Below are 21523 nucleotides of genomic sequence, written 5' to 3'. Positions count from 1 at the left end.
CAAGCGTTCATGTAAGAACTATTGCAGACATATTAAACAGATTGGTAATGTGTTCTCCATGCATACAAACATGCCCTGTCTGGCCAATCAAGGTTATATTGCAGTTTTAGATTGCTTATTTAAAGAGAAGTCTTTACGCTTAAAGGAAAAGGATTTATTTTTATTTTTAAAGCTTATCTGCTTTCATGTGGAAAACAAATTGCTGTGCAAGCTACTGAAAGTTTGCTTGCTCTTGCTTTTGTATGCCAAATCCAAAATCATTATGTGAAAATATACAACTGCAAGACCATTAATTTGAGTAATATGACCTAGTGTCACATATGTGATTATAGTGTAATTTAGTAGAGCCTCTCAAACAAACCAATTTACTCTCTGTAATTTCCTGATGATGTATTCACCTCTATTTGTTGCTGTATATTCCCATTGCCCTTTAAATCAGGTATCATAAAATTCAACTTTCATTTCGTCTGAGGTTTTTTATATATGTGACCAGCAATTACTTGTTAAATCATCTCATCCAATCATTTGGCAAGACATTAATCTACATTCATTTGGTGCCCTTGTAACACACTTCATTAAATTTGGATGTGATTGAACACTAGCTCTGTACATACATGTACATTGATGTACCATACATGCACGGATTTGAGTCAATTCACTTGTACAGTATTACTCCCCAGGGAGTGGAAAATGTGCATACATTGTGACACAATGTGTTGCGGATAAGCCTGAATCTAATGACCGGGGTAATAATATGTGCTGCGACTAGAAACAAAGTATTAGGCGCATTATAAATGTGAGATATAATTATTATTATTATTATACTGTATTGTACTGTCATTTGATGCATTTAAAAACAAAAACAAAACGTTGGCGGCATGTAACTTTTGTGAATCCTCGCGAAATTTGCAAAAGTTTCATGCCAGCAGAACTGTCATGTTTTACAGTAACCTGTTGTTAGTAGTGCATGCCTGAGGAGTGTTTGTATGGTCAGGAGGTTATGGGTTAATCCATGTGGAACATATCTGTAGGCTATCTTCAGTAGATCTGAACTCACTGCAGTGTTCAACCCATAGCTCATGCCTCAGTGCTGCAAGTGCTGTACCGGTAGTTGCTTCAGTTCACTTGAAATTGAAAATATTTCCATATAGCCCTTCATTCATAGAAGTACACAGAGCATGACAGGTCAAGCTGTGCGAAGAGTATATGTATGTGTTGCCAAGTTTTGTAGTTCAGTTCAGTTAAGACTCATTTCATCTCTAGTAGATCTTTATCAACATGCTCAGTATGTTAAAAAAAAAAACAGTGTCTTGATTATATCTTATATCTTGCCATTTTTTTGTGTTTTGTAATTCCTTTAACTTAGAATTAAATCCTTGCACAATTAATAAATGGTTCTTTAAAGGAGCATGGCATTTCCTGCAAATTAAGTTTTAACGTAATCATTGTTTGATTTAATTGTTTTAACTTCAGAAGAGCTTTTCTATTTCCTCTTAAAAACAAGTCTGATCAATGATTTTGTACAATGGCTATTGATGAATGTACAAACTTCCTGATAATCAGGATTGTCATTTTGTTGAAGTGAGGTGCTCAATTGATAGATGTACACTGTATTTACATGTATATTGGCCTGAGAACTGTACATTGTACATGTATAACTGGTTGAATGTCACTCGCTATAGCGATATAGTTGCTCTTATTCAACATGTCCACCTCCGTCTCTCGGTCTCGTCTTTGTTTGAATTAGTGTTTACTTGTAAGCACCTAACACCTATCTCTTGTTCAACATGTCCACTTCCCTCTCCCCATCTCGTCCTTGTTTGAATAAGTGTTTACTTGTAAGCACCTAACACCTATCTCTTATTCAACATGTCCACTTCCCTCTCCCCATCTCGTCCTTGTTTGAATAAGTGTTTGCTTGTAAGCACCTAACTCCTATATGAGACAATACAGACGAACAAATATGCTGTTGAATATTACCTTGGGCCCTGCTCACAGCTTGTAACTACAGCTTTATGAGCAGCTTAGCCTCAACTAAGCATTTCAAGGGTTTCAGGTCAAAGTTTGTTATTGCTTAATACACTACCAGTACTACTAATAAGGCCCGTCTTCACTATCTCGAGATTGCCAAATATCCAGCTATTTGAACTATCCCGATCGCAAACTATCCAGCTAATTGCGTCTTCATTAGACCGAAGTAGCAAATTAGCTGGATAGTTGGTCGGGATAATATCCCAAGATATCTCGGTCTAGTTTGCAAAATATCCCACTATTTCCGAACTAGCGGGATAGTTTGCGACCGTCTTCATTAGACCGAAGTACGGAGTCAAATATCCCGATCCCATCATGCACAACGATTTCCGGTTCGCACATGCGATCTATACCGCTCAGCGCGCTAGTACAACCACTGACCTCGAGTAAACACGGAAAACCGCAAACTAGACCGAGATATCTTGGGATATTATCCCGACCAACTATCCAGCTAATTTGCTACTTCGGTCTAATGAAGACGCAAATAAGCTGGATAGTTTGCGATCGGGATAGTTCAAATAGCTGGATATTTGGCAATCTCGAGATATAGACCTATAGACCAGTTTAGTAACATATTCAAATTTATGGATATTTCTTTCATGGGGACCTGGTGACAAGTTATTCCATTATCATGTTTTTTAATGAATGAACTTCAATACACAGAATCCAATCTGCATATATATATATTTTACTTGTTGCTATGCCGGGAAAGCCTCAGCAAGCTTTCAGCTTTTCAAGAGCATGCTTTGTTTAAAAAGTATGCATACAATTTGAATATGTAAGTAAACCGGTCTATTTATCATGTATCTATTCTGCATTGTGCTTTTGTGTCAACATGCATGTTGTTCATAAAGTATTGCTAATTTCATCACGAAAAGTGAGGATGGTGCTTTTCTAAGTGCAGGTTTTTAATCAAAATTAAAATACAAAAACACACAGCTGTGTCAAAGCCACAGGTGTGTGCGCTTTACCAAGTAATCTACAAAGAACTCTGTATTCTCTATGAATCAAGTTCTAGACTGCCATTTTGTTTAGAGTCTATGATAGACTTACTGTATTTGTAACAATAGTCAACCGGGGCATCCCACTGTCTGTTCGATTGGTCAACCAAAGCCTGTTACGAGTTAAGATATAACATACACAAAGAATATGTGGTGTAAACTTGAAAATTTACCTACCGAAAGAAGAATTGAATAAGTTTTCTTTGTAGTGATTTTGCAGTTTTGATCTTTTTGTCCAGAACCATGAACACAACATTATAAAAGTTTTCAGTGGTAGACTTTTCAACTAGATGCCATCCCCCTCTTTTTCTGGTATGTCAGTTCTATTGAATATGTATTTTTAGTCTATGTTGTAATTCATAGGGAAAACCCCAACGTTTTACCCCCCATTAGGATGACATCATTCATCAGGTATTTTTCCCCATCAGATCCTCAAAATGCTTTAAGACATAATGCTCCATATTCTATCAATTCACGAATATCACATTAATAACAAGAAAACTTGGACCGCAGACTACAACTGTAATTAACCCAATTTTGAACAAAAGCCTAAACCCAGCTTCGGGTTTATATGTTAGTATAATGGTTTGGGGGGATCGTTATGAATGGTTGGGATTTTGAAAGTAGGCTCCTGAATTGTGAAATGATATTGGCTAAAATGTATCATGAAAGAAAGAGGAATAATGAAGAAAAAAAAGAAGAAAAAAAAAGAAGAAAAAAAGACACAGGATCAAATATTTGTCCTGAAAACCTCAGAAAAACATCTTTTATAATTTTAAAACATATTTGTAACAATGGAAGCACTGTAAGGGTTAAAACCAGCTCCTAACACATGTGTCTTTCATGCGATGTCGCAGTATGACACACTTTAAGTCTGTTGTATACATTTGTACTTTTCTTGTCGTAAACATGTATGCAAAGTCATGTCCAGAAGGCCTGCTGTCCCCTCGGTACACCATACATATATACCCTATTCACACTGAAGGACATTTATACAAAACTCTTATAAAGCAACACTTAAAGAATTGAGGTGTAGTGAAAGGGGCATTCAGACTGGGTAACAATGTTGTATAAAGAAGCTACAACCTGTAATTTTTTAAATGGTCAGAAGGACAGCTGGCCATTTATCAGTCCACAGTCATGATAGCCCCCCCCCCCCCCCCCCCGATATTCAGATTACTTATAGAACAGGACCTTGATTCTTCTAACGTAACTTTTATTGTAACAATACTCATTTAACCATGGGATGTTTTGTTATTTGAATTCAACTATGGACACATTAATTACTTGTAATGATAATAATAGCTACATCTATATTGTGCACTATCCATCCAAGGGGATGCTTAAGAAACTTATAAAAAGTACATGTACTATTGATACCCTGACTTAGCCCAGCTGCCCTTGGGTGCTTAAAGCGTTCAAGGGGTAAATCCCTACCAGGTACACATTTACTACACAGTGCCAACAAATGATAATAATGACTAGATCAATTTATGTAGTGTACATGTACCTACTACATGATATATAGCACTGTGATGAAAAAAAATGTAGATTAATGTCTGGCCGAAGGATATTAGGATTAGTGCCGCGGTGGGACTCCAACCGCGAATCACTTAATCCACAGTCTGATGATGTATCCATTAGATCACGGCACACCTTATTGTGTACCTGTACTAGAATATATCCACATAGTTATCGCGCTTTACAAACGAACATTATTATTTATTACGATTTTCATATAGCTATACAATCAATGTTAGTGGTCTAAATGGGGGGTTGGTGGCCATGCATGGACATGCACCTGTCACACCCGGTGTAGCTAGATCTGTCAAGCTGTCACATATCATTTTAGATGGTGTCCTAGCTGCGTGTGCATTCTAGATGCTGATGAATCCTGCCCGGTGCATGCTGACTACTGAGCTTGCTAACAAATATTTTATCAGCCTTTGATGGTTGCTGATTGAAGATTTTATAGCTTGACTACCAACCAATTTGTCCATACATTGCATGCATGTGTGGGAGACATGAAGTGTTTACATGTGGTGTTTCATAAAGTATGTGCAATAGTGCACTGGTAAGGAAAGTGAGATAGATCAACGACAGATTTGAGGGGGCGCCAATGGCCTGTGCCCCGCCCTTTTGAAACCCAAGTGCTGAACTATAACAAAAAAGTGTGCCCCCAAATTAAAAATGATCATCTATTAACATTTATTTTCTTGTCGGAAACAATATTTCTGTAGATTTTCCCTTATTTTTTTAAAATCCTCAATCCGCCCTTTTGATAAATGGAGATTTCCCTCTGAAGTTGTGCTTCATGTGGAAGAAATTCAAATAAAACAGGGACCTTCAGATACATGAGTAGATTTGTAAATTCATACTGTGTACTACTAGGTAGGAAGCAGATCATGTAGGGGCAGGAAAATATACATTGTTAGAAATAGAAGTTAAAAATCAAATCCAATTCTTAGAAAATGGAGATTTGCATGGAATCAGTAACATCAGGTACATCCTCTTCATCCCTGGATTGGAGTTCAAAGCTCGCTACTGATCGATACGAGGATCCTATGGCGCTGCATGAACCAGGAAGTTATGCAGGGTGTGTACCGTTACCGAGGTAATCTCTACCATTCATCACATTAGATCCTTGGCTAAAAAAGGGATGGGATTACCTTGGGCCACATCAAAACATTCACAGACTAGTGACTTATCTAGTCTCCTGGCACAGACTCGAATTTGACACTTCGATATCAAAATTCTTGACTTGAGCTCAGCCTAACTCTGTTGGTTTTTGGGTGCATCGAAAAAAGAGCTACAGTAATAAATAATAATGACAGGAGGTTTTTGTCTAGCGCTCAAGTGTGTCATACTTGACACTCCTGGCGCTCCGCAATTATTACCCCAGCTTTAGCATGGCTGCCATTTCAGCCCTCTAGCATTTCAAGGGCCTTTGCTTTGAACTGCGTTCCCTGTATACTTGTAGTCTACTACCTGTATAGATGATACACTTTACTATGCATTATGACTGACAAGGATTTGTGTTTGCAAACTGTTCTCATCAATGGCATGACCCCCCCCCCCCCCCCCCCCCCAACTCTTGTTTTGGGTCTTATGGACTTCTTCTGAAAAAAGGATTTCCTGGTTGTGTGTATTAAGCCAAGGTAGGCTTTGGCTCGGTCTTCACCTGGCTTTGCATCCTGTGTTAATGTAATTGGATGTTGTGTACAGGACATTCATTCAATCTGTAGCAAAGTGCTGTACTGATTGAATCTCTGGAAGTAAGGATTTTTGGCTCACCTATTGCGATCGCTTGTTGTCTGTCGTCTGTTGTCCTGAAAGTTTTTACATTTTCAACTTCTTCTCAAAAATGCATGGCCGTATTTTTTTTCAAAACTTTGTAGAATCGTTACTATTTATCTTTATATTCTTGTTTATTTTAGATACATGAATCAGCCTTCTTTTCATCCCTCTATGATAAAGTCCATATACACATACATCCCTTCTGCTCTCTACCCTGGGCGCGTTATTTTTTTCTACGGCACAGATTGGGGTTAGGTGCGTGTTGAGCCTATGGGAAAGTTTAGGGTTAGGGTTAGGGTTAAATCAAGACCTCTTTTTAAAAAAAAGCCCCAATCTGTGCCGCAGAAAAAAATGACGCACCCTGGGCCTGTTGAAGATAGTGAACCCAATATCCTGCTTCCATTACTACTCATGTTCTTGGTCATACCACACTGTCATGTTCGATCCACAAGTTCTTCTTCGATCTCGTTCAACATGCACTCATTACCCTCCTTTTCTCTGCTTTAGTAGTATCTTGCTCTGCAATTCATCAGACCGTTTCCTATAACATGATGTGAACATGTAAGAGGGAGGGCATTGGCCTAGTTAGGAAATGGATCACATATTCAATACCGGTATATGGGGATAGGCAATTGGCCATTGATTGCCAATTTGGAAAAGAAAGTCTCGCAAGAAATAGCGAGGAACAGTCAACGACGACGACCGACGTGCTGCATGAAGTTAATGATCGGGGAACGACTTGAGCAGCTTAGAAGTAATTGCCTGATGCTTTTAGGTGGGGCAGACCCCATTAAAAATAGACAGTGAATGCTTTAACACTTGAAATGTCAAAGCCCTAAGGGTGATCGCTGTCAACCTTTCTTATACATAGGGCATGCAACCACATGGGTGGTAACAGAATTACTTTGCGCTAGTCAGAGGTGGATCCTGGATTTTCGGGGGGTGTGGGGGGGGGGGGGGGACAATTGTGTGAAAAATAATGAAATATCTGACGAGCAAGCTGAGATAGATTGTTACCACGTTGCTCAAGTGCATTTGCCATATTTCATTTGAAAGGGGAGGAGGAGGGAGATATATACCACAATTATTCAGGCATGATTTATTTGTGTGTACCTAAGGTATACACAAGTTAGTTTGATAAAGGGGCAGAGGCCGCTCGTGCCCCTCCCCCCTCCCCCCAATCCGCTAGCTCTGCAGTCTTGCTTGAAGTAGATTAGTGTTTGGTTTTCACTGATTGACCCAAGTTTTTTTTTCATTGACCCAAGTGCCAGAGGGTATCATAAAGAAAAGCATCTTTAATCCTGAATTCTTCATGATTAAAATGATGTCTCTAATATAATTTCCCTCATGATGTTCCTAATTTTCCAAACATTTTGTCCTTCTATTAAAAAAGAAAGAATCTCTTCGATATTATTCCTCAAAGAGGTCATTTTCAGACTGAACTATGTTTATTCTATAAATCAATCTTCAAGAATAAAGATCTTAATGTTTGTTCTCTTTTAAAGCATACCTTGCAAATTATGTTTAGCATTTACAAGTCTTTAATAGAGACATGTAATGCAGACATAAATGTCCTTTGGTAGTCATTCACCTTTCCATAAATATAAAAAGGAGGCTCAATATGCTGCTTTGTTTGATATAATGATTCTTTTTTTTATGTAGCTGAACTGATTTTGTATTGTTCATAGAAAAGGAAGTGGAAAATTATATTCAATCAAAATCAGTCAGATGTGTAAACTATATTCTTTTGTTTGGGAGATCGGTATGAGAATGACTCAGTTTGATGAAGCATCCTTTGTGATTCTCTTTTTGTAGTTCAATGCATTGCGACTTGGAATTTTCTTTCAAAGCCAAGAAATGAATGAAAAATCAATGTTGTGTGAAAGTATGAGGAAATGAAATAAAATGTTGTGGTAAGCTTGAGCTTCCTGAAGTTATGTTGTAATTGGGTCAAATCTCTAATCACTAATTTCTCAGTTATATGTTCTTGTCATAATCTTTGCAGATGTGTGCCTTAAATGAGATCTTATTTCACATTATGATACGATTTAAGTGAAATTTTGCCATGAAATTTGTGGGGGCTCCCATGGTGTTGAAAAGACCTGGAAAGTCATATGGGATATGACAAGAACTTCCCAGAGTCATGGAAATTGTAAGGGGAGGTGGAGGCCTTCATAAACAGGAAATAATATATATCGCTGCATAGTATTTTTACATGGCTTGGATGCTGCAACCCACACCAAAATGGTATTTACTGTATCTGGTCATGAAAAAATACAAAAATGGGTCATAGAAAGTCCTGGTAAGTCCTGGAATTTGGTTCTCAAATTTCTGTGGGAACTGAAATTATCATGTTTATTTATAAATTCAATTTTTAATTGACATTATTCTTCCTTAGGGGAGAACTAAATAAATACATTTATGGTAGTAGTAAACACATCCTTGTTATATATCCCTGATACTAGAGCCTGAGTGTCCTTTGTCTAACACATTGATCCAGGGACCAGGATGCATGAAATATGATATTCTGTATCATGTATAAATATGACTTCTGAAGTCAGCTCGGTTTATGTTTTCTTTGAAATGAATGAAGAGGCAAATAAAAAGAGCCTTCCCCACTTGGGAAAATGACACTTCCTGGTCATTTTATCTCATCCAATTCACATTGCAAAATTTATTTTGCATTATTCCATATCAATCTGACAGTTCTATATTTTGTTATAAATAGTTTTGAATATAAAATAGTAAATACATACATAACCTGATATGGAGCTCTAAAAAGATACCCCTTTTTTTTGGGGGGGGGGGAGGAGGTGTCATTTTCAAACTGCTATGAGATTTTAGCAAAATTCAGTCTCATCTTTGACTCTGAACATTCCATGCTGAAAGCTGTAAGCCTGAAACCCTTACACGAGATAATAATTCTTGAGTGTTTGAAATTTGTGAAAGTTTCATGTCGTGAGATAACTGAATCACAACCGATGTAACACTGTATTTTCGTGATTTTAAAATGTTTCTTGCCTAGAAAATAGCTTGCTTTCATGTACAATTTGTGAAAGTTTCATGTTTCCAAAAGTTTCTTGTATTACAAATTATTTCCTCCAACATACAGACTTAAAGGTATAGACCAATTTTAGAAATGCCCCCCCCCCCTCTCAAAAAATGAAATGAAAGCTCTTATTACCAATCATGTGAAAGTATATGTTTTGACTTATGCATGATGATACAAATTTTGGCGGGAAACCACCTACTAATTGATATATTTGGTAAATTATGATATCTAACCAGACTGGCTAGATATCGCATAGTCCCATATACATCTTTCTGTGTACAGTGCTTGTAACTTTACCAAGACTGGGCCAAATTTCTTATCATTTCGATGATTCCAGAACCTTGTAGTACACACCAATATTTACATGGTGGATGATCAACCTTTTCTGATCGAGTCCACAACATTTCTTTTACAATGCAATCGCATGACCAGAACTGATCTATATTTTTAATACTACTATGCTTGATAGCTTCCTCCTCAAAGAGACCGACTGAAACGTATTGTGAATGTGGAATATATTCGCTCTTAAACACATTTACACGTGTGTGGTGAGTTAGAAAAGCAATTGGACTTCCGACCATAAAGAACTAGCTTCCTGTCTCGCCACTGTACAGCCAACAAGTTGTATATTTGATGGAACGTTGCCAAAACATGTTATTTAACGATATCAAATGACTTCTGAATATTCTTTTTCAAAACTCTGCCAGTACTACATTTATGTGCAAAAATGTCATGTGCGTGTAGTAAACAAGTTTTCATTGTTTTGTTTATGGTTACAAAATAGTTGATTCAGAATATACTTTTGATAGATGCAATAGTGATGTTCAGCCTCAAATGAATGAAATATTACAGATGGATTGATTATTCAAAATTGTATTCATATATTTATGATTTACCATTGTTTATATGTTTTTTTTTTAATGTTTGCATGCATTTCACAATGAGGTAGTGTGGACATTCCAAAATTAAAAATAAAAAAATTAATACAATTATGTTCCGTAAGTGTTACATTGATCAGAGTAATGTATCTTATGTATTGATAAATTTAGCATTCATCGTTAACTAATTATTAATTACAATTTTTGGGTTGTACATGTTTATACAGACATTAATATGTTGTTCTTAAACTATATTTCCAATTGTTGGAAATGATGAGAACATTTATATGCATTTTCCTTTCTTACTTTTCTGCTGCTCTTTTTTCCTTCTCTATTACCAGTACACCAAAGTGCACGTGGAATGCATTTATTATTTTTGATTACATCTTTTTTTCTATCCATTTTGAGAATTTTTAATGGCTATGTTTTTCTCATAAAGACATGGTAGTTTAGCAGGATTTTGTGGATGTGAAATAAAGTTCAACAAGCACTTTCTGGTTTGATGACTCCCTTGAAACTTCTTCAGCTTAGGAGGTTATCCTGCCTTGCCACCTAGCACTCACAGATAATAAAGATGGACATTACGTGCATTTACTTAGCTTAAGTCTGGTGTCGTAAATCATATTCTATCGCCTATCTTGCCAGGAAGGTGCTTCTTTATTTATTTAAGTAGCTGTTTATCTTTTTACATTCTGTGGGTAGGGATTTCCGCCAAAGAATTTGAGTTTCAATAATGTCTTTGGACTATTAAAGATGAGCTGCATTTCTATTCTTATCCTAACCTATTAGTGGAACAATACAGGCTATTACCGTAGTCAGAATGTCACTCTTAAAAGTTTGCTTATATGACAAATTAAAAAAAACACATTAGCCGAGAAAGGGGTGGGGTGGGTTGGGGGAGGGGGAGGAGGGTACGTAAGGGATGATGATGATCTGAATTTTTTCTCCAAGCAAGCAAATAAACATGCAGACTGGAAAACAGTCTACTATAGTGGAATCAGAAAATTTAATATTTGAATAATAACTGTGACCAATTTTTTTTGGTATTGGGAGCTATGAATTAAAGCCCTTCTGGCTCAAAACAGACATATTAGCAGTAAAGAGAAATTCTTAACACAATGACGTTAAAAAAAGGGCAAGGAGTATTAAAGAATTACGTGCTGTACAGTGTATGTTGGTGAGGCCAGGCAAATTCATGAAAAACCACTTTCGGATAATATAAGCAATGAAGAGGAAAGATTAAGAGGCGGTCAAGAAATCTTATCAGTGGCTAGCCACTCGATGATAGTGTAAACAATGGACAGGACTATGCATCCTAATAAGGTGGTCAAGAAATCACTGCGAACTGGGGATAGTGGAAACACATCTGATCATGTACATGATCTGTCTACAAATGACAAGGGATAGTGAAAACAGTATTGATCAGTAATCCTGTTGGAAACAATTTTTGATAAAAATCATGCTATTGTGACAAGGGATAGTGATAATACATCTGATCACCAGTCATAAATGTATGTGTATGTCAATAACGTGAGAAAGTGGAAACACTTAAACCACACTCAGATGCATTGCGGTAAACCGTAGTGTTTTTCTGATAATAATGACATACATACACCTCATGTTTCTATATTTTCTAATGTAGAGCTCAACGAATGCACATAGAACCTTTATTGCAAGCAGTTGCCATACATTTAAACGTTCTAAACTATTAAACACGTTGTAGTTAATACCAGTTTATAGAGCTTGTCAAAAAATCCTCCTAAACACAGTATGGCAGAATCACCACCGGACAGAAATCCAAGCCTAACTATGGATAGTAGAAACGCCCCTCTCTTTGGTCTGTGTTATTATAGTAGCTCGCCTTCACATGGGCATTATCGAATGTAGCATCTATGTTGGACGGATTATAATGCCCCTATCGCAAACAACATCGCGCCTCATGCATCTTCTCTGCTCAAATTAATTGTGGCACTTAGATGAAAGCCAGGGAGGCTGTGTTTGCCATAAATAAAGAAACAGAACAAATGTCTGAGTTGAAGTTGGAAAAAGAAGCACTAATATGTTCATTGGAAAGATGTGAGAGAGAGTGATGTGTTTGTTGGTATAGGTACTTTTAAATTTGATCAGAGGTTGTTGTTTTTTCCAAGGCTTTTGTTTCATTATTAAGCAATCGCAGAAGAAAGCTCATATCATTCAAATTTAAAGATGAAGGATATGGGTACTTGGTGAGTTTGCTCATGAATCCTGCATCCTGATGAAGATTTATCACTGAATTGAACGCTATATGTCATCATACTGGAATGAATATGTTAACTTGTAATTTTATGATAGAAAAAGGGCAGTATGTTACAAAGTACATAATATTATGGGTTGTATGTACAGTGTACATGTATCTCTGTGCCAAAATATCAGATATATAATTTATTTACATCATAAACAAGAATATCCTTATTTATGGACTTTTAAAGTCTAATTGATATAGGTAGGGATTATAAATAGTAACTAGATTTGTAATACTTGTTTGGAACAAGTATAGGTGGGCTGATCCAACAAAAAATTGAGACAAAATAAAGGGTACATTTGAAATAGCTTTTTGTCTCAGCTACAACATATTCGGAGTTCAGCGTAAATGAAGCTAACACGACGTAGATATTGCTCGCGAAAGACGGGAATGTAGAATCAAGTTTTGAGAAAAAGTCATGTCCCATAGAGAATACACGCAAAATGTGAAAAAATTGGCATGCCTCCTTTAATCGCAAAAATACGCCATGATGCCTTTGTCAAAATGAAAAATTGTGACAATTGGATTTGTAGAGAATTGTCTCAGCTAGAACATATCAAAATTTTGAAGAAAATTAATCAATTTTTAGAAAGATACAATCAATTTTCCAAAAAAATGCTGACGTCATAATAGGCAAATTGAAATTTTGAGTTCGGAGGCCATTATGATGACGTTATGAGTTAATTGAGGGTCAAATGAGACATGAAATCATATCTCTGATTTATACTCGCTCAAAATATGAAAAAAAATTGGGGTCACCTTGCATCCTAAAGAGCTATAATGGATTTTGCATAGGCATGTTTTTGCCCATATATGCTATGTATTACAAGAGCTCGCGCGCATTGAAATTTATGTTAAACGGTCGATTATTCAATTATTTATAGTCATAAAGAGACAAACATGGTATCAATTTGTTTGTAAGAATATGTGGAATATTATGAAGGAAAAAAAATGTCGATTCTATGGTGTCTAATAGTTTTACGCGCGAAAACGCGCGCGCATGCGCGTGTGCGCGATTTTTAAAAAAATGCTTAGAATGGCCTAAAACGTATGCAAAATGATTTTGAGACGATTTTGAGCATTTCAAAATTTTGCGCGCGCATTGACGCGCGGACGTACGCGCACGCGCGCGTTATTTGACCTGAAATTGACCGGACGGATATTGACCTCGATCATTATAAATATGAATGAGAAATACCTTTTGGTTATGAAGATATGATCATGAGTTGATTTTCGTAAAATTTTACAAAATGGCGCCTAGATGACGTCATCAGTGAAGGACAATGTTGAAAACGTTATTGTGCTTTGTACATATGCCTTTACATATGTGTGCCAAATTTCAAGGCATTTGATTGAGCCATTTTCAAGTTATCTTGCTAACAAAAAAGTGGTTAGAAATAAGAAAAATATTTAATAATAATAAATAAATAAAGGCAATTCTAACGAAATTATAAGGTGGTCTGTACGATATACAGCCCACCTGATAATGGTAGAAATAAATATAATGATGCCTGATTATTTAAAGAGAAGAAGAAATTGTGCATTCCAAAAAGCTTTAACATAGCCCCTTTTTGCCAGGAGTTATGATGTAATTTTTGGAGATTAAAAACTCAGATGGAAGTTTTCAGGGCCAGTACTGTACCATTGATTGATTTTTGATCGCTTTCCGTCCGGGGTAGCTTGGTAGCTGCATACATAATGCATGTGATGAATGTGATGAATACATCATCCTTGAATCAGCATCATGCTCTCAATCATGTCAAGCAAGCAAGGTGAAAACTACATTTATTATCATAAAATGCATTTTCTTTGAAACACATACATACCACTTCATGGCCAGTCTCTATGTACATTTCTGTGTTAATGCATACTCTTTGTTTATCAAGAGTCCTTTTCAGGACTTCCCAATCCTCCCTCTCTCTCACATGGTGCAACCGCAAGCCTACTGTAATATACTCTTTGTTGCAAGTATGAAATTTATTGAGATCATGCATCGGGAAATTATTGAAAAGTAATGTAATCACTATCGTGTAAGTGGGTTGACAAATTGGCAAGTTCTTATTGAGGGCGGTCTTTTTTTAAACTTTGCCTTTTTGCTGTTATAATATTAATAATAATAAATATAAAGCGCACTTATCTATAACTCAAGACGCTATACAAAACAAAATACACAAATCTCTCTCCAGAATTTTAACAACATAATATCATTTGTAACTCTGAGTAAATTAAAACTTTTCAATATGTTTCTGAAAGGTTTCTACTTTCTAAACATTGAATGTTTCAAATTAATTCAATTCAATACATCACAGGGTGCAAGTAATAATTCTTTTGCCAATATAGAAAATATTAAAATATGTACATGTATAACAAGATGTAATAGTATTCCCAATTATTGGCAATATATATAGGAATATTCCTTACATGTAGCATCCATTTATTATGTCAATTTACATTTGAAATGCATTAGAAAGGGAAATCAATTTGTCAGACATCAATTTGTTTGATGTTTACAATTGCACAAAATTAAATTGTATTTGAATGACAATTGACAAGCCCCATAAAACATTATCTATGATGATTGCAAGGTTATTTATAACTGCATCCCCGTTCTGAATACTTATTCTGTCTGTCACTTACTGCAGGGCCGGGTTCTGTTAGAAATGTTGTCATGGATTCCATTAATTTCCACTCTGAAGCTCTTGGACAGTGTTGCGAAGGTCATAGGGGAAGCATGATTGAACTGCTCCTACAGAGTATTCAAAAAAAGTACTTGAAAAATTGGTTGCATCACTTTTAATCAACGTTCTCTGTCACTAGCTGTAATATATTATCCTATATTTCTTCATCCTTTTCAGTTTCTCTTTGTATATACCCACCCCAATCAGTCTGTTCGAAATAAATTTCAATTTTAAACAAAAAGAAAAGAAGGACAAAGAACTTGGAACTACAGCATTTTTCTTCTGATGCAAGATCTCTCTCTCTCTCTCTCTCTCTCTCCCCCATCCCTCTGTCCCTCTCTCTCTCTCTCTCTCTCTCTCTCTCTCTCTTTCTTTCTCTATTGTATATTTGATAAAGATGTGGTGCAGTATGTATGCAACATCATATAGAACATATCTTTCTGGCAACACCCAATAGATATACAGTGTATCTCTGAGTTGCCTGTATGCCTTGTTATCTAGCAGCAGTAGATATGAACTTGTTGATATTCCAGACATGTACTCTGTACTTGAGTACAGGCTGACTTTCAAATCAATGGGTTTTTGTTCACCACAGGTTGTTCAACTCTCTCCCTCTCTCTCTCTCTCTCTCTCTCTCTCTCTCTCTCTCTCTCTCTCTTTATCTCATCCATCTCACATCTATCTTTTCTCACCATATTGGTCTCTTTTCTCACCATATTTCGTCCCTGTTTTCACGAAGTGACGGTAGAGCGCGCAACTAAAAGAAAGTTAGTTTTGAATAAATCGCTTTCAAAGTTTCAAACCATAATCTCAACCTCTTTAATGTATCAAAGGCAAATAAATTTTATATCCTTGGATAGAAAATATCTTAATGTTTAGTTCTATGTTTAAATATTTCCATAATTTCTTATATTTTGGGGGGAAATGAGCTGTAAACATTACCGTCACTTCGTGAAAACACGAAATTCAAGGACGCGCTGTGATTTTGTTTTCACGAAGTGACGGTACGTAGCCGCGCGCGTAAAACATATGGGATTTTTCTCTCGTGGATGGAATTCCCGAAATGGACACTAAATACGGCAAAACGTTTTGTTTAATTGATGTACAGATAAAATAATTCAAACTGTGAGAAAGAGTACATTTTCCCATTTCTGTAGCTGATTTTTCATTTCTCTGTGTGAACTGTTAACACAACCGTCATTTCGTGAAAACACAAATTGCATAGAACGCTTTGATTTTGTTTTCACGAAGTGACGGTACGTAGCCGCGCGCGTAAAACGTATGGGACTTTTCCCTTGTGGATGGAATTCTCGAAATGGACACTAAAAACGGCATTATGTTTTATTTAATTGATGTACAGATAAAATAATGCGAACTGAGAGATAGAGTACATTTTCCTCGTTTGGTAGCTATTTTTTTTTTATTGATAAGAATAAACTGAATGTCTCTGTATGAACTTTTAACTTAACCGTCATTTCGTGAAAACACAAATCACGCAGAACGCTTGTATTTTGTTTTCACGAAGTGACGGCTCGTAGCCGAGCGCGTATAAAACATATGGGATTTTTATTGTGTGAAGCAATTTCATGAGATAGACACTGAAATACGGCAAAACTACTTGTTTAATATATGTATGGATAAAATAAGAGCACCTTTTCTTCTTTGTATAATTATGATGTTGGATGTATGATGTCAGTTTTTGTTCACGAAGCTACGGCTCACAATAAATTAACTATCAATAGCACAGATGGATATTGGCACTAAGTGCTTTTAAAATGATTAATAAGCTATTCTCTTTAATCTTAGGCTAAAAATGGATATGTATTTAATATTATTTGAGGTTTAATTATCAGGTACATTGTATGTATAGGGACTAAAGATTGCACTAAAGTTATACTTTCCACCTAAGAACACGTTCAAGTAGTCCCCCCCCCCTCTCTCTCCCTCTCTCTCTCTCTCCCTCTCTCTCTCCCTCTCTCTCTCCCTCTCTCTCTCTCTCTCTCTCTTTACCCCCTCCATCTCCCCTTAATATCACACAAATTCTGCCATTTCTTGTTGAAATTCATGCGAGTGATATCAGGGCTTTTGCTACTCTATTACTATGAGGAATTTCTAAAATTTTAGAGAGGGGCCTAGCTAAATATATTTTTTCAGATAGGAAATAAAGCAAATATGTTAAGAAATATTTTTGAATGAAGGAAAAAGATTAAGTATTGATAATTGACCATAATCTGTAGTTAACTACTCAACTCTGCAATATAAACACAGAAAATGAATTTTGACTGAGCAGTTTTAATTCAAACATTTGGAACCAGAACAGCAAGTGGAAAATGGAGCATAAATTCAAAAATATTATATAATTCATACCAAACATATCATCATCAATTATCATCAATACTGTGTTGCATTTTAAAATGTACATTTAGGGTTTTGTGGAAAAGACTCATCAGTTATATACATCCACGGAATACGAAGGTTATTTCATTCATTATACAGTACTTGTAAATATGCTAAAATGTCTTTATCTAATTCTTTATTTACGACTTGGTTATCATGTTTATTCAGCAATCGTAGCGAGTAAATGCCACATGTGACATACAAAATGCTCGACAAACATGTACTACATGTACATGTATCATGAAGTTTTTCAATGGGAAAAATGACTAATATAATCATCATCGTTACTTTTTTGTTCATCACTGTTTTTCATAAATATCTTGTGAGTAGAGTATCAGAACCAAGTCAGTTTACACAATCTCTTTCTAAGGTATTTCAATGAAATTTAGTACACAGTCTCAAACGCTACAAAGTTTACCAATGCTTAAAGGTTGTCTTCACCCAGGTAAACACGTAATCTCTGACTAAACTATTATCAGCTAAACAATGCATGATAAACATGGAAATATCAATTTGACTAAACAATTTCATTTCTCATCAAACAGATACAATTCAAAACAGCAACATTATATTGTATGATCATTATAGGATAGTTTGAAGTACCAAATACAATTATGATGAGAATGACTATAGAAGTAATAAATTAAAACATTAAATGTGAACTAGTAACATTGTGTTTTGAGAGAAAAACCAATTGTTGAAATGTAACTTATATTCATGTTCTAATGAAGGCATCAACCCCTGTGAATACAAACATTTAAAGAAAATGGATAAACAAATTCTTCAATACAAAGATACAATATGAGGATTCATGGAACTGGAATCGAAAACTCTAATATGCATTACTGATCGAGGTAGGTATACCTGATAAATAGCAGTTCTGAGCTATACATTTGAATATTAAAGATTTATGTTTGCAGGAGTTCATTACAATACTGTAACAGAAAACTGACACCTGTACGACCATTCAGTTAATTGTTTCAGAACTCATGGAAAATGTTACCAGTTTGCTTTAAATCAATTCATTGATTTTATAATCAATCCATTTCATTGTAATTACTAGTACACACAATTACAATTATGAGTGGAGTTTGCTTCATTTATGATATTCAAAATGTTTAAAATCAAACAGTATAAAAGAGAGATTGAGGTATTGAAACATTGAAGCATTGCCAAAACTATCAATGTAATTGGTTCTAGTTTCTCAAGCATGCCCTTCAACACAAGTCCTTCAAGTTTCTTCACACATAATGTCATCCAAGCGATAGTGGTTGAAGCAGAGAAGATCCTTGATCTAGACTGCTTGAAAGTAAAAGGAAATAAGAGAAAGAAAAATCATAATAAAAAAAGTCCAAGTCAAAATCAATAAAAAATCATTATCAGAATTTCAATTATGAAAGGGAAACTTTACAGTGCATTATGATTGGGCAAAATTATTATGTGTAGTTTTGGTACCCAATTTTAGAGAGTCTCTTAATAACTTAAATACTTTATGTGGTATCACCTTAGTATTGGAATTTTTTTATAAGGATTTAAAAAAAAATAATGCTGACCTCGATAGGACCACTCATTCCCTTAACTAAGAGACCTAAGCATTAAAAACAATTAAGAATATCTTAAATTTTAACTATTGGGAAAAAATCAAGAAGGAAAAAAGATACCTTTTGACTCGCTCACAAGCATAGACAATGGGTCATCATCAGAATCGCAATCGGAGCCGTCAGGAGACTTTAAGGGTCACCATGCCAAGTCACACATGCAGCTCTGACTGTGTTCGGTGAATTGCTTCAACGGTTCCATACCGCTCCCACTCTTAGGTCACTATGCCGAGTCACATCTGCAGCTCTGTGTTCAGTGAATTATCAAGGACCCATCTTACCAGCATGTCGGTCCCTGTATCCAATCTAATTTTGTAGAATGAAAGAAATAATTACAAGTTATTTTCTTTCATTTTTTTGCAAGCAGAGGTAAGGAAATGAATCCAATATTATCTTTTGTACATCAAATTAATTAATAGGCATAACTGACCCCAAACAGAAGTTTTCAATTGCCCCCATTACCCCAAAATAGAATTTTCCAATTGCCCCTACCAAACAACAACTACCCCTATGCACATAAGCAGTGAGTGTGCTTTCGTACTTTGCTGCTAAAGTGTGATTTTCTTGAACAGATCATGAAACTATTCTCACCTGGATTTGTGTCTGGCCTGTGGCATTCTTGAAAAGTAGATGTACTTTCCCAGTGCTTCCTTCATATAAGAGCAAATTGTATCTACTGCATCTGAAACTAAGTGAAAGCAAAAACATCATCATAATTTCATTACCACTGAAGTGTAGGTAGTGAGACATGTACATCATCTGGTATGGTGCTTGCTTGGAAAATTCTTTAAAACACGAAGTGGAGTTGGGCAACATTTGCTGGTATCAAGAACAATTGTTTAAAATAATTTTCGTATAGGGTGAGGGACCAAGGGTACTAAAGTAAAGTGCTGCCTTTGAATATAACAGACACAGAGTACAGATAACGAGAGAAACTAAGCTAACCATGTGGACATTGTTCCCCAAAAGGTAGACTACTCATGATTACTTCAGTCTCAAAAAAAAAGTATTCCTTTTTCGGATGGTGCCATTTATTCATTTTCAGGGCAGGACCGTATCTAATTTTCAATTTTTAATTAAATGTTCATCCATGTCCTTCTTTGCTTGAAAGGCAAATCATTGAATTCCCTAACACTAACAGTTAACCAGGAGGGGCTACATCCCAGGTCATCTCAGCTCAGCATGATGATAATTTTCATAACTCCCTTTGCCCTTGGCCATGTTGATGTTGGCCTTGGGCTTGGAGCCCTGAAATTTCTTAAACCCCAGGCACGCGCGCCTTACAAGAAAGGTCTCAGTCTTGTCGAGATCCTGATCTACTCACCTCTAGATTCTAGATTGATGAGTAGTGGCTGACATAAACTGATAATTATAAAATGATGATCTAGAGTAACTAGATTTCTAGGCTCTAAATCAAATCTATAATTAGCTAAATAGTAAATTACTGAAAAAATAAAAGTAAAACTCTAGTCTCTAGAGTCTAGATGATCTACTCTCTAACTTTCTGTAAAACTTTGTTCAAATTTATAACTTAAGCAGATATAAAAAGAACCTTATAGCATTAATATTTGGTGTGGAGCAAAATAAGAAAGACTCTCCACTTAAGTTATTTAGTCTAGATGCATATTTGTTAAGTCTAATTTGATCTTTTTAGTTTTGGATCACATGATACTTCACTCCTTTATTCACTTACATGAAAATAAGTATATGGGGCGAAATGTGGAACGGCGGTGTATTTTTCACACATTTCTGTGCTCATGGACATATTTATGGCTTACAAAGAATCAGAATGAATCAAAAGAGCGTACCACATTAATTTACCCTAAAAAAATGTTTAAAAACTCACCTTTTCATGGTCTGTGACTGTTCCAAACTGCGAAATTTTCACTACCGTCACTTCGTGAAAATATTAAAAGCAGGAAAAGAGCAAACGATGTTTTCACGAATTGACGGCTGTTAAGCGCGTACTTGGCCGTCACTTCGTGAAAACAGAAAATCCTTTTGCTATGCATTTTCTTGTTTACGTCATCGTCATAGCGACATAATTAGACATTATTATGATCTGAAATTTTGTGAGGTTCAAGATGTTAGTGAATGATGTCCAAAAATGCAAAAAAATAAAAAGTGAAAATGTATGCGATTTTCCTCACTACCGTCACTTCGTGAAAACAGGGACGATTTGTCTCTTTTCTCACCATTTTTTTGGGTAAATAGTCTTCTCTTTATTCTCTCTCTGATTCCATCTCTCTTTCTCTCCTTTCTTTTTCCCTTTTCACCTTTCTCTTTTCCCTCCTTCCGTTTCTCCTTCTT

The 21523-nt window shown here is 35.8% G+C and overlaps 1 long non-coding RNA gene across 1 annotated transcript; it reads right to left on the bottom strand.

Moving 5' to 3' along the window:
• Nucleotides 1-18720: 18720 nt before the first annotated feature.
• On the bottom strand, nucleotides 18721-21300 carry LOC115923547. The gene is made up of 4 exons (XR_004063960.1): nucleotides 21060-21300; nucleotides 19805-19901; nucleotides 19277-19519; nucleotides 18721-18914 (listed from the first exon to the last, which is right to left on the bottom strand). It is a non-coding gene; the product is annotated as an uncharacterized LOC115923547 (long non-coding RNA).
• Between the last annotated feature and the right edge of the window lie 223 nt (nucleotides 21301-21523).

The sequence above is a fragment of the Strongylocentrotus purpuratus genome, unplaced genomic scaffold (assembly GCF_000002235.5).
Source record: "Strongylocentrotus purpuratus isolate Spur 01 unplaced genomic scaffold, Spur_5.0 spur5_scaffold_14, whole genome shotgun sequence".
Lineage (NCBI taxonomy): Eukaryota > Metazoa > Echinodermata > Echinoidea > Camarodonta > Strongylocentrotidae > Strongylocentrotus > Strongylocentrotus purpuratus.
This window is presented reverse-complemented; position numbering and strand designations above follow the sequence as displayed.